Below are 26,924 nucleotides of genomic sequence, written 5' to 3' on the forward strand. Positions count from 1 at the left end.
TGCGCATTCGCGGGCGCTGCAATATAACACGGAGAACGAAAATCCAAATATATACGTAACAGAGGTGGGTAAAACATCGGAACTCAAATGAGTGAAGTAATATGTAAGGACCCAGTTCTAGAGTTGTACCGTTAATGAGTGCTCTGAGGTCAAAACGTGTAGTATTCCTTAGGCGTTTTAAGACACAGATTAGAGGCAGGCCAGGGCTCACCGTGGTAATAACTGCCGTTTCATAGCTAGACAATTGCATTAATCACATGCAGGCCAGTTGCGAGCGACACATTCTCCCGTCTCTTGAATAATTCAATTATTTTATTGTTCCCTTTGCGAAAACGTCCTTCCTTGCGACAGCGAGGCAGCGCGAAGACGCAAGGAGCTCTTCGGCAGGGACCATGGAGACTCGAGACCATTGTTGTTTGGGAATCCCGGGGGGAGTATTAGCGCGGCGATGTCGCATCCTGGAGCGTGACGCTCCGTGCCACGGCAGAGGAGAGTCGGCCACATGGGCACCGGGGGGTGGGGGGTGGGGAAGTGGGGGGGGGGGATGACATCGGGTGAGCGAGGCAAGGGGTCAGGGTGAAGAGGCAGCGGGGGGGACAGGGAGTGTGAGAGGGATAAGGGTGGGTTCGTGATAATTTCAGCTCGCGGCGTGCGCAGCATTCGCTCATTGAGAGGGGGGCTCGGAGGCACGAGCGACCACAGACAAGCGGGAATGCAGCGAGCCAGCACCGACGATTGCCCAAGTTCTGCATTGCTTTTTTTGACGAGTGTTTACATGTGCCTGGAGAAAATCCACACGTGTGAGGGGGCAACGCTCTATCCCATACAGATGGAACAGATGCAGTGCCACGGTGGCGAGATGGTAACTAGCTCGCCTGGTATGCAGGAGGGCGTGGGTTTTATCCCTAACCTGAAACTCCTTTGTCAAGGCGCTCTGCTCCTCCCACCCAGCTTAAATTACGCTGCCAAGCTTAGCAGTGTTCATTGGAGCACTGTCTTTCCGACAGCTCTGTTTCTTCACCTGAGGACGGCTGCTTGTGTTGTGGCCGAAACGTCGTTATAATTGTATTGTTAGATTTTTATTATTTTATTATTTCCCTTCTACGTGACTTTACCGAAAGAACCAAGAAGATGAATCCCTGCAGTTACGAATGCTTTAAATCGAAATCTGATGCATGCTGTATATTTGAAGTTTGCATGTTCTCCCCATGGTCATGTGGATTTTTCTCCGAGTTTTACAATTTTTTTCTCCATACTTAGAAACATTTCTTTCTGGTATTTGACTGCTACAGATTCCCACGTGATGATATGCCACTTCGTTGGGCTCACATTTGTGGCCAAGTCGCTTCTGATAAGGAGCTATATAGCTCAGTGGGCCTCACCCGCTAAAATAAAAAAATAGTTTATAGGTGGAGTCCAAATTTGCTGTTCCGCCTTTTGCTGCCGAGCCACGGCATGGCTCCAAAAGACCCATGGGAAGGGAGGTTCACAATATTTGTGTGTGATCCACCAATCTTTGCTGCTGCCTCCACACTGCTGGATTAAAGGCCCCGTGCGTGACCACCCCCGCCGGGCGGGTTGATGGTGAGAAGCTCAAACAGAGATTTGAGGCAGAATGGTGAATGCCCAGTAAACGTGCAACGTTGGGCTAACGTTGGTCCAATATCCAATGTTTACTGGGTGGTGGCCTCCTAATGTGGCGAAGGAAGAAAGTGTTTTAGTCAGTGCGCATCACCCGCAATGACTCGCGGATAAGAAATACGGACGGTGACAAATAAAATGGAGCAATTTAACACCACGTAGCGTGCATCCCTCTGTTTAAGACCGAAACAGGAGGATTTCTCCACAACTCGCCTGATGAGGCTGGTTGTAATTACCTGGTGAAACGTTATGGAACTCGAATTGTAAACGTTGTAGTGGGTTTACTCTTTAACACACCAATGTGCTCTACTAGTAACGAATTGGCATGTTCTGTTTTCGTGACAAATCTTACTCTAATTGGCTGTGTCGGGTGGTGGCGGGTTAAGCGACGCAGTTGTATTTACGCGATCTAACCCAAAAACCTCTATTATGGAAAAACTAATCTCATCGCTTCCATCTCCACAGTGTGACCCTCCTTTGGCTGCCGCTCCGCACCTCCGATTAGCACGGTTGGCTACGTACGGCGCGAAAGAAGTTAAACGTGCATACGTACGTTTGTCTCGGCCGTCGTAAAACATCTCATTTACACGGGTAAATAATAGCCACAGATCAATAAAATTGGATAGTGATAATAAAGCGCTTAATTTTCGGCTTGTCGGGTGGCTGCAGGTTCAACGACACATTTATATTCACGAAATCGAACCCAAAAACCTCTCTTATGGAAAATGGAACAAACGCTGAAAAGTGCGCAAAAAAGCGTGCAGAGATACACGCCTTAAATTACAGCGCACACTCAGATGAAGTGGAGCATTTGTGGAGCAGGGAGCAAGCGCAATTTCGAGACACCATATTTGACTGTTAAGCAACCCGAGTGACCTTGGGCAGGACACGGCACGAGAATGGACGATGTGCGTTGGTTGAGACTCACGATCGAGTGGCAGCCAAAGAAGGGATGGAGCGACGAGTTGGCCTATCCGCAGGGGCTCAATGGCAGTTCGCATCGCCAGACCGTGCGAGTTTGGGACAGCTTGGTGAACCTCATCCAGCAGTGGATATGTCATGGCTGACGACGATGATGATAATCTTGTTCATGATGACGGTGGTGACCGTCATGGGAATATTGAATGTCTGCAACTGCCAGAGGGCCAATAACGGAGATGAGCCATGTCTCATTGCTCATGTATGCTGGGAACCGCTTTCTTCATTTGATAGATGAGAAAGAGAGCATTGAAAATTGACATCCATTCATGGCAATGGGAATGGAGAGGTGACACAGTTGTTTGTGCACTGTGCTACGCACCCCTGAACGTGAGTTCGATTCGGGGCCTCGGCTATCATCAGTTGGTGAGTGATATCCAAGCCGGTCCTGGCTGCTTCCCACAACCTTCTCCAACCCGCACTCCAACCATCGAGGGGAAGTACGGTCAAACAACACCCAGGACCGAAATGGCATGGGCAAAGCCTTCATCGAGCAGTAGATAGACCACGCAGCGTATTGTGCATTCAATAACAATGAAGCATCAAACACTTATTAAGGACCTGCCACTCAATATGCGCACTAGAAGCGCGAGACGACAAAACGTGACCTCGGGGCTCCACACCCTCGTGTACAGCGAGTGCGGTGCGCGAGGGTGCGCCTCGGTGGCGAGATGTTATCTCCCTCGCCGAGTGTGCAGGAAGTCGTCGGTTCGATCGACAATGAAACATGCGTTTCAATTTGTACGTTTTTTTTCCCGTTAAACAATACCGACCCAGGGAAGGAACATCTACATGCTGACACAGATCTCGCACCTCGGGAGATTGCCGCGGGCGAGCGCGTGACGGGGGCCTCCATCGAGATCCAGAGGGAGGCCCAGCAGCGACACGAGGAACGGTGTCCAGGCGAGCGTAATGAGACGGTGGGCCTGGCAGGGTTGTGAGGCGTGACACAGTGGGAGGAGTCGCGGCGGCGTTGCTGGTGGTGGCGGTGAGCAGTGCGGGCGGCCTGTGTCCTGGCCTATTATCAGAATATTATACAAGCCACACCTGGTGAGGGGCAATGCACAACACACGCAGCCAGCTACCACCCCCCCCCCCCCACACACACACTTTCCGTAAAGCAACGATGAAATGCGCTGAGCTCTTATGCGAACTCCGGACATCCTCGCAGCAGCAGCAGCAACATTGGCCGTACGCCTTGAGCTTTCTCAGATGCTTGTTTGAGTTGATTTTAATTCGTTTAACTTTTGTCCCTGCGCGTCCCTGCGCCTCTCCGCTCGCACCCATAATTCACAGCTCCTTTGTCAATGCACTCCTAGGTGAAGGCCTTCCCATGCCGAGTTGGCCGCGGGAGTTGTCCGACCATACTTCCCTGTGCTGGTCAGTGCCGGTTGAGCAATGCCGCGTGTGTATATTATAAATAAATAATATGCAGATATCTCGAGAATATTTTTTTCCCCTTTACGTCGGGCTGACTGTGGGCTCCAAATCTCGAACATCGGCGACAGGTTCCGTGCCGTTCTCCCCCGGTAGCCTGCGTGGTTGCCCTTTGCTACTCGCCCGCCCCCCAGCAACTTTCAAATCATTCCCATGTGTCCGTCGGTGCCACGGTGCAAACCTGTAACCTGACAGCTGAATGGCTGGGCTGGTGGAATGTTGGCTGCTGGATCAGGTTGCATCGTCAGCACACACGTTGGTGCTGACAAAGCTTTAAATGCAGCCATCGGTAGATGTGTAGTCGCGAGTGTGAACACGGTTCGTAATCTTCACCCCTTCGTCCGCCGTGATCTGCCCAGTGCTCGATGAGGGGCACCCCATGCCGTCGCTGTCCCCCCCTCAAAGTGACGCAATGCATTAAAAAACTATTATCCAGCTTCCCCACGCAAACTAATCTGTTCATCACGTATAGGCTTTCACGAACAATATCATCCACGATATAGGTTTTTGGGCAGCATCGCGTAAGTAGAAATGCGTCGTTAAACCCACCACCACCCGACACATCCAATTAGTAAGGTTTGTTAGCGTAAACAAAACACGCCAATCCGTTACGAATTCAGCACACCGGTGTGTCGGAGAATAAACCCACAACATTACACGGAACCTGTCGCAGGAGAGTAAACCGACAACATTGTAGATGTTGTGGCTTTACTCTCCAACACACCGGTGTGCTGAGCTAGTAACAAATTGGCTTGTTCTGTTTTCGTGACAAACCTTACTCTAATCGGCCGTGTCGGGTGGTGGCGGGTTTAACGATGCATTTGTATTTATGCGATCTCACCCAAAAACCTCTTATGGACAAACTAATATCATCGCTTCCATCTCCGCAGTGTGACCCTCCTTTATCTGCCACTCCGCACCTCCGATTAGCACGGCTGGCTACGTACGGTGCGAAAGAAGTTCAACATGCATACGTACGTTAGTCTCGGCCACGGGCCGCCGTAAATAATCAAATTTACACGGGTACATAATAGCCAAAGATCAATAAAATTGGATAGTGATAATACAGTGCTTAATTTTCAGCTTGTCCCAGCAATGCAAACATTAAGTCACAGCAAACTGAGTGGGAGGGGGAAGTTGTTACATATAAAGTGGATGCTATATGCTTACAGATTTTGGCCGAGCAGCTCCCAATTCCCAACGAAATTAAACCAAGCAATGTTTGAGTGCATTTGTTCCCATCCGAGCGGTGAAAAGTTTGTGACAAAGTAGCCTCAGGTATTTAACGAGCTGAAATTTTACATTCTCATTTTTTTCTTATCCTTCTTCCCAGGCTCTGCTGTATCAGGAAAATAAATACCTGTCAAAACTGTTACTTTCCAGGTAGCTGGTCGCAGACATCACGAATTATTTTATAATTACTTCCAACAGACGTTTGTCAGTCCGCGCACACTCGCGATTCAAGACATTAAGCAGCGAAAGAAAGGATTGCAACGATAATTTATTTACATAAAAATTCTGGCTCGGACGTTATTTGAATTAGCTGTGTTTAAGCATTTAAAACAATTATGTAAATGTGTGTATTTTGCTTGGCTATCGCACGGCGGGGCGATGTTTATGCGCCGGTGGAAATTGTGCAAAGAGCGAATTGGCGCGATTAAAAATAGATAGCGGTGTCTTGGATGGGAATTGAAACAATCAGAGGGTACAAAAATGGCATTGCCCTAATATAACGTTGTCTCCGGCATTCCAGCTGGTTTGCATCAGGGATCCTCACCGAGAGCTAAAGGGTTTTTACGATGCCCCGATTGCCAACGAAGCCACAATTTAGTGGTCAAAACCCCGCTGAGTGGAGTTGACGTGTGAGCGACAATTCAATTCCCTGCCGTCAAAAAACCTTTGTGTTCAATCGACTTTTCTTGTCTTCCTCAACACACACAAAAAAAAAACTTGGGCGTGCTCTGTGCGTGTATCTGTTTCTCACGTGCAACCGACAAGAGGCTCGGGCTGGGAAGGATTATTGTTAATTATCACGCAGCTGGTTTGTAAAACATCAACTTACATTTCAGCGGTCTGCCGAATGACAGCCGCGAGGCATTATCAACTGTCACATTTTCAAAACTCCCGATAGTTTGTCTGCTTTGGCGAACGCCAATTATACGTGGCCCCGTAGAAGGCGGGGTAGTGTTTTTATGTTTTCATCGCACGGTGGCCGGGGTTAATTGCTTGTAAGTGTGAGCAGAAAGTTGCTCTTCGATACAAGCGACAAGCCCGTCGAGTTTAAAGCGTCATTTCAACACGTTCGAACAATGCTAACGTTAACAATTTACACCTCTTCGTGAATCCACTGCTGGATGAACGCCTTCCCCGCACCGTGTTACTCATGTCAGCTGTTTGACCAAACTTCACCTGTCAATCCACTTTTGGAAAAAAAAGGCTTTCACACACCTTGACCATACTTCACCTCGCTGGTTAGTGCAGGCTGTGAAGGGGAAGCCCAGGACCAGATCCGATATCGATCACCGCTGACGTTAGCCGTGGCCGGGAATCGAATTTCGGCCACTGAGCTCATATAAGTACATACATTGGTTCGCTATATGTGGGAGCAACGGAATAAATGCGAGCAAGCTGTGCTGTGATCCTTGTGATCAGGGTACAGTTCCTGACCACGTGACGCATTAGCGCAGCAAGTGGAGTCTGAACCGAGCCTGGGCTTCTCCTGGGTTGGCTCGGTGAAAGTGAGCGCAACGCAAGGCGATCGCACATGTGCTTGTGGCTGGCCGCACCAGACCCTCGTGTACAGGGAGTGCGGTGCACGAGGGTGTGCCTCGGTGGCGAGATGTCATCTCCCTCGCCTAGCGTGCCAGGCGATCGTGGGTTCGATCCCGACCCTGACGCCTGCGTATTCGGAATTTCTGCGTGTTCTCTCTCCTCGTGGTCGCGTGGATTTTTTTCTCCGGGTCTTCCAGTTTGTTTTTTTCTTCCTCCACGTTTAAAATCAACATCCCGCGTTTCGAGTATTTGGCTGCTATGATTTATGTCCGCGTCATACGCCACTTGGTTGAGCTATCGTTTAGTAGGCAGGTCGCTGCGGAAAAAGAGCGAAATAGCTCAGTGGGCTTTCCCTGCTAAATAAAGTAAAAAAAAAATAGTTTTTACTACCACACAGGCTCGGATGTGAATTCACCGCCTTTATTCGGGGAGTGTTCGTTCGCCCGCGATGCTTCGTGAAAAGATTGCTTCTCTTTGTACGTACAACAGCTCTTTCCCTCTCGGTCTGTTGTCTGACAATATTTACATGGTGAGAATGCAAATGCTCTTCTCCTCATTTAGTCTTCGTCGTGTCCACGTGTGGTTGATTCCCGTACATTACAAAATACAGCATCTGGTTACCCGCTGCAATGCGAAGGATAAAATAGTGCGAGTCAATGCAAATTGACACTCACACTCTCACGTGTGCATTGCGAGATGTTGCACCGTTTTCTTTTTAACTCAACACATTTATCAATAACACTGCCTTCAAATGAAGAATAAATAAACCTGAATTAAAAAAAATGTTTGAGCATTCGCCTTTCTTCATAGCTCATGAGAAGGGCCATTGCCTGAAACGTCTTCATATAAAATGTAATTTTTTTTCTCAGGCAGTGTCATTGACGAATGTGTTGAGAATATTTGTTCGGTTAAGTGTGCTTGTGCACCACGGTAGACGTGAAGGGTTGCCACCTGTCCCGGTTTTCCCGGTATTGTCCCCTGCCTGAGGTCGCTGCTGTCCCGGGACATTAAAAATCTGGATGTTTTTTTGTCAGTTGCGAAATGATGACGATAATAACAATAATAATACAGCACTCACGACAATGCATTTACCTGTAGTTCACTTCTCTTCTGGCGTTGTGCGATATTCCTCTTACCTTGGTGTGTTCTGGTTCTTTTTTTTGTACCTCCGAGGTGGCAACCCAAATAGCTGTGGGGGGGGGGGGGGGGGATGCACCTTTTTTGGAGTGTGGAACTTCCCGCAGACTGTCAGTCTCTGAACGGATGGAAACGATTAGGTGGTGGTGGTGGGGGGGGGGGTGAGTGGTGGTGGGTGGGTTTGATAGCCCCCCCGCCCGGCCGCCCCCCCCCCCCTCCAAAACCCAACCCACCCACCCTCCCAACCGCTCCCCTTTCAAAGGCTAAGTAATTGCAGTGAATGTCCTTAGCCTCTGCTGTCTTTATGACATTATATCGCTGTCTGCTTGTACAACACTTTTATTCTCCACCCCCCTCCACCTCCCTCCGTGCTGCGGAGTATGAATTTCATTCCTCCCCTGTACGCATGTGCGCGCGTGTGTTTTCAGGCCTACAAGGGAATATCAAGTGCACTCCAATTTTGCAATGCTGGTCTTGAAATTATTTTATTTTTTTGTTGGGTCCCAGTTTCTTCCACCCTCCCCTCCACTCCCCCGTAACTGGAAGGTATGTTTGTTTGTTTGTTTATTTATTTGTTCTCTTTGTTTAATAAGTGCGCTATTTTATTTTATTTTCACAGAAAGCTTTAGAAATTGAGGACGATTGATTTTCAGTCTAAGTAATTGCAAAGTGCTTTCGTGGTGACCTTTCATAAATCATTACAGTTTGCACGACAGCGATATAGCGTTACGGAGGAGGGGTATCTCGCGAACAATTTATTTTGGGGATTTTATTGCGGAACTTTTAAAACGTAATCCAAAACGACAAACCAAAATTTGCAGTACATGGCTTTGGACATCGTCCGCTATTCTTTTTTTTTCGCGTCGACAGCCAGCGATGAACGTTCATCGGGGCGGTGGGAGGCCAAATTCGTAGACAACGATGCGTTGCCATAGAGTCATCGCCGGATGGCAGCCAGAGGTCAAAGGGGGGAGTGTGGAGGGTTTTTTTTTTAAGCGTGAAAGCTTTGTCAGCATAGAATGAAATTCAGCTCACCCGATCAAATGAGTCCACGGCCATACCCACACTACTTCCTCCGCACTGCCTCTGATCAGGGGAGAATTTCATCAACCCTAACCCTCACCTTCCCCGACCCCCTGGCCAAATGTATAATCACTTCCAGGCTGGTACCTCCGAGATGGATTCTGGATAACGCGCGCGTGCGCACACGTGCGCGCTTGGCCAAGGTGTCAGCTGTGCGTCCGTTGTGCGGATGACCGTGAGTGTGGATTTGCGAATCGAAGGCAGCTTGACGGAATGAATTCTAGTGACACCACGGAGATGACGTGTACGTTCGTCCTTGCCTAACTCTCCGGGAACAGTTTCGAAAGTAGAATAATACGTCGTGCGTGTGTGTGCCATAGAGTGGGGAGCGGTAGTGCAGTGGTTAGCGCTACGCTGCCTTACGAACCTGGCGACCCGGGTTCGATTCCCGCTCACGGCGAACACCAGCGACGAATATCTGAACCGGTCCTGGGCCTCCCCTAGGTCGACTCAGCCTCAAATGAGTACCTAGTGCGATGTGTAAACATCGCCACTGGGGAGAGAACGACAGACGGGCATAGTTCTTGCCACCTACCGTGCTGGCCTTTATAGGTACTCGTTAACAGAAGCAGTTTGTTATGGCGAAACGAGGGTTCTTTGTCTTTGCCATGTAATATTTTGCCTTTTCCACAAATGCTCTTCTGTTAAACAGGGCAACGCTGAACTCCGTGGGAATGGACTAAAAATCTCAAGTGGGCCAAGCCAGCCCACGAAGGAGCGTCATTGTGGCGATATGGAACAACGTCTGGGACCCACCGTGATGAAGCTTGGAAAGCTCAATGGAGATCAAAAGAACTCACAAACAAAAAAAAAACCTCTTGAAATACCCAACGCAGAAGATCCCTGGTTTTGATATTCCATGAAGCTCATGGTCTAGACTAGACCGCATCTGCACAAATTGTGGCAGATGCGGATACTTGATGCACAAATGGGAAATTAAAAACTCTACAGTGCGCCACTGTGGCCATCCAGAACCGACCGTACAACGTGTGACGACGCAATACCCGATCCACAAACATGAAGGCGACATCAGAGAGATGCACCCCGCTGCGCCTGGCGCGGGTGTCTGACTTGACCACCTGAATGTGGCGTTGTGGTTGTTGCTCGGCACCTACATCAGGCGAAGATGAAGAATAACGGGCGGCGGCGGTTTGCACCGTCGCGGTAATTCAGTAACACGCTTTGGACGTCTTTTTAAATTCACTAAATATTTATTTACTTCTATTCTCTCAACCTCCTGCCTCTCCGCCTCCCCCCTTCCCTTCCCCACCGCACAGACCTTGCTTTCTCGGGCGCGGAACATGATCATTATTGGTGTAACGGCCAGGCCGCGGCTACACTTTAAAGCCCGCGAGTGCGACGCAAGTTGTTGCGACCCGAACCTTCGCGATGTGATGTGAAAATTCGAAGCACATGGCGGGAGCATGTGCTCCGTGAAGACTTGACTGTGTGCCAGCAAGGCGAGGCTTGACAGCTGCCAAGAGCCCTTCCCTTTGCTGAGCATCTGGGCAGCCTGGCGCCCCCAACTCGCTCGCTCGCTCGCCCCCCACCACCACCCTCTCCCACTGTCGCTCGCCCCCCCCCCCCCACACACGCAGCCAACCCCGGTACACCCCCATCACCCCCTCGGTTCTTTCCTTTTTGTGCGCTTTACCCCCCCCCACCTCCCACTCCTGTCCAAGCCTACTTTTGTAACCGTCTCCTCCTCCTACCTTAGGAATACCCCGAAACATATGTGGAGTGGAGCGGTATTGTGTTGGCTGTGGTATAGAAGCCACTTTCCAACACAATTGTGCAACGGGGAAGGCGAGGAGAGCGGGTCACATGCCCCCAGAATTAGTACATTCGAAGTCAAAGGCTGCGCGCTCAGCATCAGCAGCAGTGTGTACGTTTGCATTCCGCAACCTCACACGTGCATGTGTGCATTTTCACGTATACGCGTGTGTATATGCATTTACATGCTTTGACGTAGTGTGTGCGTGTGTGTATAATGGGGAGCAGTAGTGTAGCGAGTTCAGTTCCCGCTAACGGCCAACACCAGACACAATTACCTGAACCGGTGCTGGGCCTCCCCTAAGTCGACTTAGCCTGAAATTAGTACCTGGTGCGATGTGTAAACATTGGCAATGGGGAAACAAAGGCGGCCGGGCATGGTGGTGACCACCCACCCCATCGTGTGCCTTGCCGGCCTTCAAAGGTGCTTGCTAACAGCAATTGCTCCAACAGTCCGTTAAGGGTATCGAGGGGTTCTTTGTTGTGTATGTATGCACGCGTGTCTTATTATTTACATTCTTTAATATAGCGTGTATGTGTAAACATGTATTCGCATTGCGCGGCGTTAACAATGGGGTATTTTTTTTGTCCGTAAGGGAGAATTGTAGCGACACACCGTGACAAAGGGGACCCCTTGCGTTGACCAAAAAGAAAGCAATCAAACGCTGCGAGTTAGATTTTGTAAAAGTTTAGGCCAATATGGTTTTCATTCATACGCATCGCGCGGCTATTATGGACGGGCGTACACGAGCAAGCCAGGTCACCGGGGGGGGGGGAGGGGGGCATCTGTGCTCGCCGAGTTTGTACAAGAGGCCTATTCATGGCCCTCTCACCCCGTGAGCACTAAGGGCTCCAGCGCAAACAATGACATTCACGGACGCACGGTGACAATTGCCCGGCTCACCTATGGTTTTTTGACGTTAACGTTTTTTCTTATTTTTGTTTTTTCACGGCCAAGCATCCCGGCGTGGAAAACCGAGTGGCCCCGGACAAATAAAGCGAACAATGCGATCTCGCCTCTCGTCGCATGTCGCTAACAACAACAACAGTGCAGCGTTTCGTGAAAGAAAGCTGCAAGTTTTTTGACGACTGAAAATCAATGGCGGTGGCGCGCGTGGTTGTCTCTTTAAGTTTACTCACAGGGTCACCGGACACATTGTGCGCGTGTGTATCTATCTTTAGTCGACAAGCAGCCTGTGTTTGCCACTTTTGCTTTCTTAGGGCAAGTTGTGGGTGTAGCGGTGAGCTCGCTCGCATCCCAGCCACCCAAGTTCGATTCCCGCTTAACGGCTACCAGCGCACCAGGGACGATTATCTAAACCGGTCCTGGGCCTCCCCGAGGTCGACTCGGCCTCAAACGAATGCCTGGTGCGGTGTGTAAACATTGCTACTTGGGAGACAAAGGCGGTCATGCGTGGTGCCTGCCACCCACCCCTTCGTGTGCCGTGCTGGCCTTCACCGGTGCGACTCGCTAACAGCACTTGCCTCAAAAGTCTGTTATGGCTATAGGGGGGATATTTGCCTTTGTATCACCTAGGATCATTCCCTCGCAGTGGCTAACATCAGTGGCGATTATCTGAATTGATCCCGAGTCTCCCCAAGGTCGACTCAGCCTTCAACGAGTGCCTGTGCAGTGTGTGCACGTCCGCATTGGGGAGACAAAGGTGGCCGGCCGTTGTAGGAGCTCACCAGCGGCACTCGCCCCAACAGCCTTAAATAGGCTATACAGGGCGAACCTTCGTATTTGTTACGCTCTTCAAATTAAATGTAGAGTCGACTGCGAATACAGTGATACGTACGGCAACGTTTTCATTATTTCACTACAAAAAATGTTGCCTACCCTGCACGTCAAGAGCATATGACAGTGCGATATAATAACAATACTGCGTGTTCAACCTGCACAAAGCTCCGCTCTGTCTCCTCATCTCCCTGCACTCTCACCGCCCTGGCTCTCCGTAACTCTTGTACGTACGTTGAACTTCTATTGCGCCGTACGTAGGCAACCGTGCTAATTGGAGGTGCGGGAGAAGGACGACAAACGAAACACAAGAAGCAGTTCTCAAGAAATGAGTTTGTCAAATAGAGATTATTTAAAAGTGGATAGCTCCAGTGGCTTCCTAACACCGGAAGGAAGAGCATTCCAGACGGCCGCAGAAGCGCATCTGAAAGCGCCGCGCGATGCCGTGACCGTGTTTGTCCCGCAGGCCGTCCGTGCGCACCGGAGTACGCTATAAGGCCAGGTAGTAGCCAGCGTGTAGCGGCAATGGGTGCGAGCGGAGAAGCGCAGAGATACGCAGGGACAAAAGTTGAATGAATTAAAATCAACTCAAACAAGCCTCTGCGAAAGCTCAAGGCGAACGGCCAACGCGTTTTGCATGGCAGATCTGTAGAGAATTGAGATCTGTGAATCTGGAGGAAGGGGAGGATTTTTTTTCTCTCTCTATTTTTTTTTCGCCAGCCCTGTGTGTGGGATCTGTTCTTTTGAGCTTCAAAGTCAATCCGTGCACCTGAATTCTATAAATGTTTTCAAACCAAATTATCCTGATGGCATTTTTTTTAATACTCTCCAATTGTGCGTGTTTTTTTGTACTTATTTCCCTTTGTCTCACTCTGGCTTGTTCGGGATTGTTTTTAATTTTCGGTTGGCTTAATTGGTGTCTTTCCAAAGTAAGAGACTGAAGCGTCACATGCGCGAACCTCGGGAATAATTATTAATCCTTTTGTGCCAATGAGATGCAAAGGCAATCCTCGCGTGAATCCCGAGTGAGTTTAAGTGGATTTGATTGAGCTGCAACGGCTTTTCATTAACACCATGATGTTTTATTTTATGTTTGTTCAATTTGGCCACAAACTCATAAGAACACGATGTGAAGGGCTGTTGACCACAAATCATATGGCAAGCGAACAGAGGATTTTTTTTAAATATATAAAATTACCCTCTTTTGCTCACAGTACGCTAATTACATAATACATGCTGCGTGTTCAAAGGAATTGCCGAATTAATTCCGATCCTATTTGATTTGCCGTTAAGGCTTTTGAGGGCCTGCAGTGTTTACTTAACATTTGACGCCTAATCAATGTAATGTACGTTTTAAAAAATATATATATACATTAAACACATCACACATCATTAGTGCGAAAGGAAAGTTTCTAAAGTGGGATTTTTTTGAAGTTGAAATGTTTCACATAAAATAAACAGCTCTGAAATTACAATTTCCATGCTCCTATGATCCTGAGGGTTTTTTTCTGTCCTCGGCCCAAGTCAGTCATTTAACACAACTTTTATCCCGTTAGAGCCCTTTGATTTCACAAAGAGAGATGAATTTCAAATAATGCACTCGTTTAAAATGCAATCATTCTGTATTAACAAAAACAATACAGAGAGAGCGGCAGGGGCGGTGTGCGGTGGGTAGGGCTGTATAATTTAGTCAGCCAGGTCAGATGTGGCCAATTAGTTGCTTAGATTAATTTTCACCAGTAATCACACTCGCTTACAGCCTAAGCGCAAACTGCATTAATAAGGAATAGTGCCGTAGCTTTTAGGCAAAGCCCATGAATGTATTTGCTCTTACGGTATATCCACTGTCATGTTATGTTGCTAAAAGAAAAATAATTTTCTGAACTGTATGTACGTACTGCGTTTTCGTGGTATGAATACATTCTTGTTTGAAGACAGAACGTGGCCACATTTGTTTTGTTTCTCAAATAACACGACGCGACTTTGGCGGCGTGGTGGCGCAGCCGCAAGCGTGCCGCACGCTACGAAGTGCGCTGATCTGAGCAGCCCTGGGGTAGCACCAGTGGCGAGCGATATCTGAACCGGTCCTGGGCCTTGCCTCTTCCTCACCCAGCCGTGGTGACACGTGGGCAAGCGACTCCCGTGACCCACGTGGCACGCGGCAAGTCCTTCGTCCGGCAGTGGATCGACAGAGATCTTGTATATCATTGTTCCAGCATTTGACTTCACATTGGAGCCAAATGTGTTTTACGTTGAAACGGACGACTGTTACATTGATACTGAAGCTATAAATGGCTCCAAACACAAGACATGAAGGCAATCGGTTTATTCGCCCTTAAAACATTTACAATAAAGCAGCAGCACATCGTGAGAGAAAAAAAAAGCAAAGAAGCCGTTCCTTGCAAAAGGTCTTTCAAAAAAATGTTCACACGGCACACCCTGACACTGTGCAATTTGCGAGTAATGCATCTTCATACAAGCCGAATGGGATCAGATAGCCTTTATATGTAAAATCTCGGCATGTGCGCGCGTGCATACATGTGCGTGTGTGGACGCGTGCGTGCGTGTGTGGACGCGTGTGTGAGGCGTGTGAGGTGTGTGCCGCACACATTTATCGGTTTTGCGCCGGATGACCACAGCCGAGGGCATGCACCGCCATCATCCTAAATCCACGGCAATCCATTACAGCCGTCCCTGCATCGGAGGCGTGCAAATGACCACCGTAAACCTATCTATGCACTGCCCGTGAGCTGGATGTGGAGAAAGCATTAAACGCCTAATCCCCGCATCGTGCGCCCGACACGCTCCCGTGTGGCATCAACTGTTTTACAGCATTCGCCGGGAATGCACTCATAACCTCTAAAGGTGTCCGCGAGGACATCCTATTTAAGCAAATCCTACGGGGGATTCCGCAGGACATTGAAACAAATCCCAGCAGTGCCTCGGGGGAACCCTTAAAAGATCTTATTGGAATTTCTGCGGGATTCCGCGGAAATGTTTTCGAAGATTGCGTAGGCTTTGTTGTTACGAGAGGCGGAGACTATCGCAGTCTCCGATCGCGGCGATGGGTTTTGTTGAAGTTTTGTGAAAGTTGTCCGTGTGCTAAACACCAGTGGTCGATTCTGTAAGATGAATGTGTGTATTTTTTTTCTCTTTCCTCCCTCTGATTTGTTCCTTCGGGGTTGAGGGTGAAAAGTTCACCTCGCAATGGCTTTAGGATTGCGTGACGACTGCAAGAGTCATTACAACAACAACAACACAAACACACGCGCGCCACTTGGCGATCAGAAATTAAAAAATATATATCCCAGACTTGTCTACATTCCAGTAGGACAATATAAACTACGACTTGTTATTATTCAGAGATCCACAGCAATACATTTCCAGATTTTTTTAAAGGAAATTTTTGAATTGTCAATAAATACACGGCACTTATGTATCGCGTTGCATTAATACGGAGCGATGATGCAGTGTTTAGCGCCCTGCACTATGAACCCGGCGACTTGAGTTTAATTCCCGGCGACAGGCTGACATTCCTGGCGAAGTTTTGTCTGAACCGGTCCTGGGCTCCCCACTTCACCACCCTACGCCAATCAGCATGTTGACCGAAAGGACGATGCTGTCATCCAGCAGTAGATTGTGACTAACTTTGGACGAGGCGGATCACGGCAACAGATGTGCACGTGTTGAGGTGAGATGCTCTCGCTCACTCAATGACCTTTTCTTTACGTAGTTCAGTTCCACAAACCGCTTTTAAAGCAGTTGCAGACAATTGCATTGTTGCCGAACGCCGATATTAAACTAAATTGGATATCACCACCAATAAATGAAATAGGATGGTGGCAGTTCAATTTGTTGAATGGGCATAGGAGCAAGGGATTGACAAGGGTTGTGCATTAGTATTATGAGAAACAGATCGCTGGGTATGAATTTCATGGGGGAGCTCATTGCTGTGGCTCATTTAAATCGTCATCAGGTTTAATGAAGTTGATTAAGCAAAGGCTAGGAATGGGTTACAAATACAATGCATTGTCTAATTGTTCAGTGTGGCAGGCATAACAACGTGATCTGCTCAGCTTTATTAGCCTACCCGCGGTTATATGAACTGTCAATATAACAGCTGTTGGCAATTAGCAATTAATCTGTGTACATAGGGGGCTGGTAAAACCATAATTGGTCCCATATATCACAAGCAGAAAGAGCTCTTCTGTCAAATGTGAATTGCTTGCGAGTAATTTATATTTTTCTATATGTCTATGCAGCCACACACACACACTCAGAACACACGCGGTTGTGCATTCATATATTTGCGTCTATCTGCACTTCAGTGATATGGAATGACTTGGTATTCACACAACTGATTTGGAAGTTGACGTGTATTTTGCAAATTTTGCGACACCAAAACCAAAGGTGCATGTGCTTGAATGCATGCACGTGCAATAACACAAACACACTTAGTTATACTCAAATCCTAGGGCACATATTATATAATTCTGTATAGGATATATAAATAGACGCCAGACTGAGGAGTGAATCCACAGGACGAGAATACCAAAACATAAATCGGAGAACAAACAAACAAAGTGATATATTAGTTTATTTCAAAACTCCTTACAGAGCACGAGCCCTTTAACAATTAAACTTAAATTTTTCATATAATCGCAAGAGATTAATACTAATCTATGTTTTACGGGACGATTTTAACGCGTCACTTTTACGTGGGAACCATCGAGTTCGCGGACCCTTTGTGTCCGGTCCACGCGTCGGTTTCTTTACTTATTTCAAACCGCCCAGCGAGAGAGAGAGAGAGGAGAGAGAGCCGCCGGAATTCTGCCGTCAGTAGATGTCAGCCTCGCTCCGGATTCTGTGGGACCTGGGCCCCGACCGACCGTACATCTGCCACGCCACGCCACGCCAAGCCCCGCTGCCCTTTGCCTTGCGCGGCGAGCGTGGGACGCTGCAGTTGAGCGAACGGGACATTCCAGATTAAGTCACCAGCAGAGAGGCTGGGATGTGTATTAATGGCGGAAAATGAGGTCACAAAGCAGGGCCGCGCGCGTGCGTGTCTTCGTGCGTGCGTGTCTTCGTGCCTTCGTGTGTGCGTGATCGGCGAGCAGCCATGCTTCACGCAGACAGTTGGGGTCAAGTGCTGCAAAGACACAGGCAAAGATAAAGAGCGCAGCTTGCTAAGCGCTACACCACCGCTCAACACGCAAGCGCTGCACGCACACAAGCAGCGCACTAAATTGTCGGACTCAAGACTCAAGTTCGCAATCCAAGGCTTTCAAAAGCTCACAATGTTCTTTGTCATGACAACGTTCCCCTGCCCTCCTCCCCCCCCCTCATTTTACATTTCATTAATAAAACCCAGAGTACCTGGGAGAAATGAAATCCATCGTTCAAAATAGCTCACATTGTGTTGTCACACGCACATTTATTTCACAAACGGCAGCCCCTCCTAGGCTGTCCGATGCGTTCTCGGCTCGTGCCGCCGTGAGTTGTTGGCCGCGATGTCCGACGTTTTGCTCCACTGTCCCAGGCACGTGGAACGAACTGTCGGACAACCCGCCGACACCGTCCGTGAGGAGCCGCATCGGGCTGGCCTTTCGCTCCGCGGGGCGGCTTCTTCGGCCGCCGAATTCGTTTCCCGGCACGTGGAGCGAAAACTTCGGTCGTCATTCATTTGCAGAACGACGCGCGGGCGGCGCAACCCGAAAACGCATCGGAGAGCCGCGCAGCGCAACCGCGAACAACTGACGAGGCGGCAGGCGGCTTTGTAAAAGAAAAAAAAACGCGTTCTCGCGTTCTCGCGTGCGCGAACGCGCGCACACACACAGGGCTCGGCAATTTAGCTCTTTATGCGCGGAATATGGCTCCGTGTAATTTCCAAACATTAGCAGATAAGTCGTGGGGAGTGCTGAGTCCACGGGGGGTGACAGTAACGGCCGCGCGTGGGAGCGATGCCCGGAGCACGTGAGTCCTCGTGCCACCCCGCGTTCAACTCGCGTAGCAACCGCTCGGAAAGCAAACAATCTGAAAACATTTTGTCACCTGATCCGGCGACGCCGATTTTCTCTTTTTTTTTACAAAAGCTGCAAGAGATTAACCTGATTTCCTGCTTTCAGCCATCAAACCATCGCAGACATGCTAATTACCCTAATTGCGCTCACCCCTCCCAACCCGCCGAGTCACCACTGCCGTGCTCACCGGCGTGTCAATATCCCCGCTGACCAACATGCTAGCGCCATGCGACCCCTCCACCCCCAACCCTTGCTCCGTGACCGGCAGTCTTTATTTCTGTGGCTTGTGTAAATTTGTAATTACGTTGTTATTTTAAGCCGGGCTTTTATCTACAAGCGCTTCGATGCAGATTTGTTTCTGTGCACAAGCCAAAGGGAAGCGATTTGCTAAGTGAAGTCTTGAGGGCAGAGGCTTCTTTTTTTTTGTTTTTTAAGATGGAACCGCGCAAAAGAAACGTTCCGAGAATTTCCTGAGGGTTACATCTGTGCTGTGGTGTCGATGCTGGCGGATTGGACTTTATACAATCCAGCGGTGTCGCGTTCCGGGCTGAGATGGTTTGTTAACCCTTGCTCAGGTGTTCCCGTTCACCTATATCCCCCCACCCCCCCCCCCTGCGTCCCCGTGTCAAAAAAAAAGAATGCCCCCTCTAGTTGAAGGGAAAGTAATGGGTGCCCAAGCGGTGGGGTGATTGGTCGATGTGTGTGTGTGTTATTATATGGGAGGGTAAAGAGTGGGTATTTATGCTCTTTTTTGCTGAAGACATTATGTGCCTCAATAGGGGCTAAGAGACCTCGCTCCAACTGTCAAGAAGCACTAAACATTTTACTCGGAGCGATTACATATATAAAAAAAACGAAAACTATATATATACCGATATGGGGAGGCCTTCACCCAGCAGTCGCTAGATCACGGCTGCTAATGGTGAATAATAACAACAGCCCTTTCTCAATTCACTGCTGGATCTCAAGGCCACCTCATTTTAGTTCGGGCATGGGGGAATCAGCCACACTAAACCACACACACACACACCTCACCAACGACGGTGAGTGCGGGTCGGTGAAGGGAGCACCCCAGAATTGTACAGACGCCGCTCGCCACTGACGTTCACCGCGGTCCGGGTATGCAACTCGACGTCGACAGTTCAGCGCCACCGCCACTGCCCCCCCCCCCTCCCCCCACGTTACACGATAAACCTACAAAGTGAAAACAAATTTAAACGCGATTGTTCGTGTACATGTTTACGTGGGGTATTGGGGTGTGTGTCATTTTTTCCCCCAAATCTATTGCCGTTTTGTGCACGTTCTCGTTGTAAAATCACACGCTTTTAGGGGAGAATAACATGCCGCACATGTTCACCATTGGCAACACACCCCAACACTCGGTACTATGCGCTCCGATCCATTATAAAATAAGGTAGGGGCTTGGCACTCGACAAACTGATGAATGAACTCGAGCATTGTATCCCCATCTGCCTTTGTAATCTCCTGGTTCAGAGTGGGGGCACACGGGATGCTCGTGGGGTCAGAGTTCCGATCCTTAACCACTTCACGTCCACGCCGGGTTCGTGAAGACGCAGTCTTTTTTTTTATACGCACGAGCACGTGCATTTGTACATACACAGCATGAGGTGTACATAAGAAAGCACCGCATCAGCAGGCTCGCGTGTATCGTAGAGCATCGTGAGCATCGCCGGCCTATTTCGCATCCCGCAAAAATCGCGTAACATAATTTTATATCGGCGGTATGAAACCCGCTCTGGGGTGCACGTCAGGAAAGAGACAGCACGGAATTAACCATCAATTTCGCAACAATTGTTGCAGAAAAATGTTACCAAAGACGGGGTTAAGAAGAAAGATGGAGATGATGATTGTGCCAAGGATTTTTTGGCCTTTGGCGTGTGCAGAATTTTTCGGGTATTAAATGCTCTCTGGAGAGCTGCCGGTGGCAGCTAAGGGAATTGAATTTCACAACTCGGGGCAAAGAAGTCGTAATTGCCACGCCAGAATGATTTCAGGTGAACCAAGCGGGCCCTGCCACAAAGAGGGACGTCCAAGCCTATGGGGGTCTACGAGGCTATGCAGGAGGTGGTGGGGGGAAGGGGGGGGGGTGGAGGGTTGCGTTGGCCGAAACTGGAGAATTTACTAAACAAAATTGAATGAAAGAATGTGCGCAATTAGAGGTCGACGCTCGCAGAGAAATTGGCGTGCATTATTCTGCGTGCATTGCTGCCTTTTTAATGCCACATTACGGCCCACAATCTCGTTCTGAATTCCGGGGGCGATGTTATGACAACGGCGTGCTCGCATACGTTCCCCCCCCGCGAATGTTTTACGCACGATTGCGCCTTCGCCAAAAAATAAAATAAAAATGGGGCATTAGAGTTGGCCGGTCGGTCGGCCGGGTGGTCGTCGGTTTTCGAAGGGGAAAACTCGCGTGAAATTGGTCTCTTATGGAACGGATTCTTGATGAGGCTTTTTGTAAAATGTCACCAATTACAATTGCGAGCACGGCAGTGTCCTGACAAACATAAAATGCCCGGCCGTAATTGGTGAACATCCATATACAATACATTGTGTGGATATGACCGGAGGCAATGTGAACTTAAACTGTGGCTGACGCAAAAAAGACCGTGATTCATTTCTCTGCTACTTGACTCGCATACCAAATTTATTGCCGTTTTTTTATTTAAATTTTCAAAAGCGTGCGAGGAAAATACGAATGCTTCACGTTCCGTTCCTGCAGTCTCCATTCAGCGAGTTCTACTAAGCCTAGGTTAGCTACTGCGGTGTCCAGCAGGTGCAGAGCAATGCATCGATGAATATCGATTCTTAAGCTCGCTCTATATATGTTTGACAGTGTATCAAACCGCATGTGTTAGAATCAATTATGAACGGTTTTCGTTGGCAGCAACAACAAATTGTCACAAAAACTGAACGGTACAAAAATCGGCTCATCTACAGGAAAGTGAAAAAATGACGATGGCTTTGGGAGGCCTTCGTCCAGCAGTGGACAGACTGTGTCCGGTATGTTGAAAGTCAGTGTGTTTTTGTGACCGCTCCAACTGGCATTTATGGTAACGTACGTACGTTCAGCTTCTTTCCCACCGGACGTAGCCAACCACCGACGTTGCAAAATAAATAAATACAATTAAGGGGAATTGAATCGCAACGATCAAATCGAGGGGAGGGCAAAACTGTCGCACTCGCGAGAGTCCACAACAGCTGAGCCTCGCTGAGTGTTTGGTCACTTGGGAGACTGAGTGACCCGGGGAATGAGTGAGTGGCTGGGTGACAGCAAAATCTTATCGTAAAACAAACCACCCTGCCCCCCCCCGCCGCCTATAAGCCTGGCACTGCCCACATCTGGAATTCTCAAGTCTGGTGGCTCGGGGACAAAGCGTAGTAGCTAATTTCATGCTCGTGGCTTTTAGAATAATCCCACATGCAGAGAATTCAATGACACTGTGGCTCAAAGGCATGGGTCATTCATTCAAACCGCAAAACTCTTCCCCCAAATTCCAGTGCTGTCACTCCACTTGGTATCGCGAGCATGAAGGAAGAGAGGAGGAAGGCTCCTGTAGGAAAGGTATGGAGACTGCTTCACGTGAGGGATCTGTTCCCAATTTTCAGATTAATCTGAACAATTTGGTAATTGGGTCTAGATATACACTGATCTAAATATATATTTTTTTCTCGGCTTGATATAAACTTATGATGTCATAGGATATTATGGTGTCACTTACATGACATCATTGCCATGCTTCCAAATGGCATTGGGTAAGGTCACATTTCTTCGGAGGAGGATGCGTTACGTTATTACAGAATGTAAATATGAAAATGCCAAACACATATCTTTTTTTATCCGATAATCTGACATCTCAAAACCATTTTTGGTTTAGAAATTGTTCCTTATTGCACTGTCCGTTTGGCAGTCCACTGCTGGATGAGGGCCCCCTCACGCTGTGTGGGCCATGGGTCGTTATTTAAACCATACTTCGCCAAGTTGGTCAAGGCAGGGAGCATACATGTCAAAGTGTAGAGGTACAGACCAACAATGTATTTTTCTGCACTGCCCTCTGCTATAACAACAACAACTTTACGTTGCATGGCGCTGTCACCCATCTTCATCCTCGCCAGGCCAGACTCTGCTTGGCTCCCCAGGTCTGATGAGATCGGTTGGGGGTAGGGGGGGCATTGCGAGTGAATTTTGCTCGTGAAGCTGTTCATCATCGCTACATCTACCTTAATTATTGCGACCACTTTGGGAGATAAAAACACACGACGTGTTACGTAATAAATAACAGATTACAATCCATCTTCATCACGAGCCATCGCTGGATGAAGGCCCCCCCCCCGCCCCCCCCCCCCCTGATGCCATTGTCATCTCTCACGGTGCCACGATGCGACCATTCATCTCGCTCCCGCGCATGAGCTGACTTCACCGCTCCATCTCCGCGTTGGTCTTCCTCCAGGGCACGTTCCCTCCTTTAGGCTGTGATTGATTGCAACGATTTAACTCGGGTTATTATTTATTGCGTGGCGGCCCCACCTGTAATCCCAGAGCTTTTGCTGAAGGTGTATTGCAAAGGAATGGAGCCATTATGTGTAGGAGACACCCAAAAACAAGGTAATGATCCCCCGCATAGCCTCTAACAGGCTGTTGGGGCAAGAGCTGTTAGAGGAGCACCTATGAAGGCCGACACGGCACACAAGGGGGTGGTTGGCCAGCACTAGACCTGGCCAGCTTTGTCAATCAAGTGCCGATGTTTATACACTGCACCAAGCATTTATTTGAGGCTCACTTGACTTAAGGGAGGCCCAAGACGAGCTCACATATTCGCCGCTGTTATTGGCTGTGAGCGGGAATCGAACTCGGGTCGGCGGGTTCGTAGCGCAATGCGCTCACCGCTACACACACTACCGCTCTCCAATATGCGTAGGAGACACTCACATGCAGAGCAACGGTGTACACTTAGCAGACAGTGCAGCTCGTAGGCCGCCTAACAGCGCGGAGGTTTTTGGGGCTTTTCTTCTCTGAAGTTGAGAGGTTTTTTCTGGGCATTGCCGTTTCCTCCCTCCACGCGTGAAATGCTAAAAACAAACAATCGGCTGAAATTTTCAGGTAAAACCCTCGCAGAAAATCATTGAGCTTTTTTCGTGTTGTTGTTGTTGTAAAACAATAATCCGGTCGTATACAGTTACACGGTATTTGGGGTGGAGCTGTAGCATCGTGGTTGACGCACACTCTGCTATAAACCCCGCGACTTGAGTTCAATTGCCGACCGCGGCAAAACATCGTCGATAGGGAGCGAAAAAGCTGAACCGATCCTGCCCACCTACCCCGCTGCAACATTCACCAACCCGCACGAACCGGCGCGGTGAAGTACGGTCAAGCAACAACCCCACGACAGATAGGCATGGGAAGGCTTTCATGCAGTGATGGATTGAGCAATGGCCATTCTCATCATAGTTGTCTAAGTGATCTCAATTTGAGATTGCAGTCACTCATATTTGTTCATCGTCAGCATGATGTACAATGAACGTAAAGTAATTCGATAGGAATAAAAATTAAGGCTGAAATCTTACGGAGCATACCTTTTGAGAAGTCGATAATAATAATACACGTTTACGATTTGACGACGACAACAACACCGAAGAGGAACCAGCAGCAACATGCGCGCAAACTGCCACACTTATTTTACGAGCGCCGACCAAATGGTTCCCCGTGATCAAATCACCCCATCGATGCGCCCCATCTACTCAAGCCTCAGGCGCCAAGCAGGGCTGAGCCTGAATGGCGCCTGGATGGGCGACCGCTGTCGCACAAGCGAAGCCTCAGCTGGATCATCATCGCCTGAAGATGCCTCCAACGTGGGGAGGAAAATCCTCGCGACGCAGAGAGGAGCGGCGCTCGCCACTGCTCTCCCGGAAGAACAGCGTTTAACCCTTTCCCGTTCCAATGACGTGTGTCATCGGAAAAAAAAGCGTCCGGTTCTGTTTCGATGACGTATGTGTACGTCCTCAGATTTTCTTCTGATTCCGGAATGGAAGCGGAAGAAAAAACTAAAACAAAATAACTTCACCGGTACTGAGGCTCCCACAAGGCCATGGCGGGAGGGCGTGTGGCACCGTTTGGCACCAGCTATCGTAGAGTGCGGTCGTCTCGCTATAGTTCTCTGCGGTGAGTAACAAGGTCTCTCAAAAATACGGCACTACGCCTCTCTGATTAAAATGAACGCTGAGCCCCTTGCGCGTTCCGAGATTCAGCGTGGTGAACGGCGACGCCCGCACCCTGCAACTTGCAGACGTCTCGGGAACGGGAAAGGGTTAAGAGAGCATTTCTCATTCATCGAGCCGTGAGAACCCACATCGAAAACCGACACCAATACAGGGGCTGTGCTGTCACCAGAGGGCAGTGGAGCAAAAACGCATTGTACTCTACCATGCATCGACATCTATGCTCCCTGCCTTCACCAAACCCACTCTCCTACCACCGGCCGGCATGGAGACTTGTACTCAAATTAACCCCCCGCGACCCTGCCCGGCATACAGAGACCAGCAGGAGCCCCTCATCCAGCAGCGGATTGACAAAGAAGGCTGTACATGATTGAATGGTTAGAATTTCATTGATTTTTTTTAATGGGGGTGAGGGAAGGGGGGGGGGGCGTTGGCAGCAGGGGGTGGGGGCCAGGAGGAGGAGAGGGGGGGCAGTGCATCTCGCGTCCGGGGGGCGGTGGCGATGGTCCGTGGTCACCGGCGCTGTGAGCCAACTCGCCGATTACCGGGCCCCGCGCACCGCTCCCGCGACGTCCATTCCGGTAATTGCTGCACTTAAACAAGATGAGCCAATTGCGCTCGCAAAAGGTTAGAGCGTTTCTTGGCGAGGCATTCGGAAAAACCAATCCAGAACATAAACCGATCGAACGGTATATTTGCGGAACATCTTTTGCCGAAAAATAAGGAAGCGTGTAATTCTGTGTTCGTCAAATGAAGTTTCGATACTTTTTTACGGAGGATATGGCACTCTTCGTCATAGTTAGGCAATTGGTGTAACAGTAAAACAATGATATATATGTACAAATAAATAGGACCATACTGCAGAACATGGAGAATTATCATGCATATGACTGGAGAGAGCTCAAACTCGTCAGAAACCCACTTGGTATGTTTCGAGTCGTGCTACCTCACATGCCCAATATATATGCAGAGTCCTTTGTTAATCCACTTATGGATAGAGTCGCTATGTTTTTAGTGGGGGGGGGTTGTTTGACCATACTTCACCATGCTGGTCACTGCGGTTGGTGAAAGTGGGATGGGGGTGGTGGGGGTGGGGTGTCAGTAATGGATCAGATGCAACTCGCCGCTGACGTTGGTCGTGGTCGGGACTCGAACTCGGCTGGAGGGGTTCATGGCGCAGTGTGCTAATCACTGCCCCACTACTCAATTTGATATTTTACTCAAATAGGTGACGGCAGTAAAAAAAAAAGTGTTTTCCCATTCAATTGAACATGGAACAGCCCTCGTACACACTTTGCAGACCTGTGGCAGAGATGGAAATTCCACATTTGTATAGCAGGCGCAAGAATGACCATGAGGCCATTACTGTTTTATCTCCTAGCAAAGCGGTACTCATTTTATCGGCCCTGAAGCGATGAGTTCAATCAACCCCTGACCGGGATTTGAACTCGCAACATTTTGGTTGCAAGCTATGGACTCTACTACTGTGCTGTTATTATTATATTAAAAAAAACTTACAAAATGTATTTTACCAGGTAAGGTCTCACTGAGCTATGTAGCTCTTTTTCAGAAGCGACCTGGCCACAAATAGTTCAAATGATAGCTCAACGAAGTGGCTTATCGCGTGGAAATTTATAGCAGCCAAATACTCGAAACACGTGATGTTGTTTCTAAGTGTGGAGGGAAAAACCGGAGGAACAGGAGGAAAATTCTCGTCACCACAGGGAGAGAGAACATGCAAAAATTCAAATATGAAGGCATCAGAGTCGGGTTCGAACCCACGACCTCCTGCATACCAGGCGAGGTAGTTAACATCTCATAGCCACCGCGGTGCCCCTAATTATCCTTGTTTGCCCAGAGAAGCTTGCTTACCAAGACACTTCAGGGTCCTGCCAAGTTATCACAGCCGGAGGGGGGAGGGGGGTGGATAACGTTGCTGGTGTAATACGAATTAAGTAATTTGCTGGTAACCTTTTAGCACTGGAATGTTTGGCCAATACCAGTTACATGTGTATGTTTTTTTTAGCTATCGGGGGAACCCAGAGAACCCGGGGGAAACCCAACGAAACGTCGTACTCGAATTGTAAATGTGGTTGGTTTTACTCTCC

The 26,924-nt window shown here is 48.9% G+C and overlaps 1 long non-coding RNA gene across 1 annotated transcript in view; it reads right to left on the reverse strand.

The window, feature by feature from the left end:
- Nucleotides 1-16,920: 16,920 nt before the first annotated feature.
- The window catches only part of LOC116947349 (uncharacterized), a 78,964-nt gene continuing 68,960 nt past the window's right edge, over nucleotides 16,921-26,924 (reverse strand). The window contains exon 3 of the long non-coding RNA XR_012945610.1: nucleotides 16,921-17,708. This is a non-coding gene — a long non-coding RNA (uncharacterized LOC116947349). The remainder of the gene's footprint in view (nucleotides 17,709-26,924) is intronic.

This window comes from Petromyzon marinus, chromosome 29, assembly GCF_048934315.1.
Source record: "Petromyzon marinus isolate PM22_M1 ecotype Great Lakes invasive population chromosome 29, UKy_Petmar_22M1.pri1.0, whole genome shotgun sequence".
In the NCBI taxonomy this organism is placed as follows: Eukaryota; Metazoa; Chordata; class Hyperoartia; order Petromyzontiformes; family Petromyzontidae; genus Petromyzon; species Petromyzon marinus.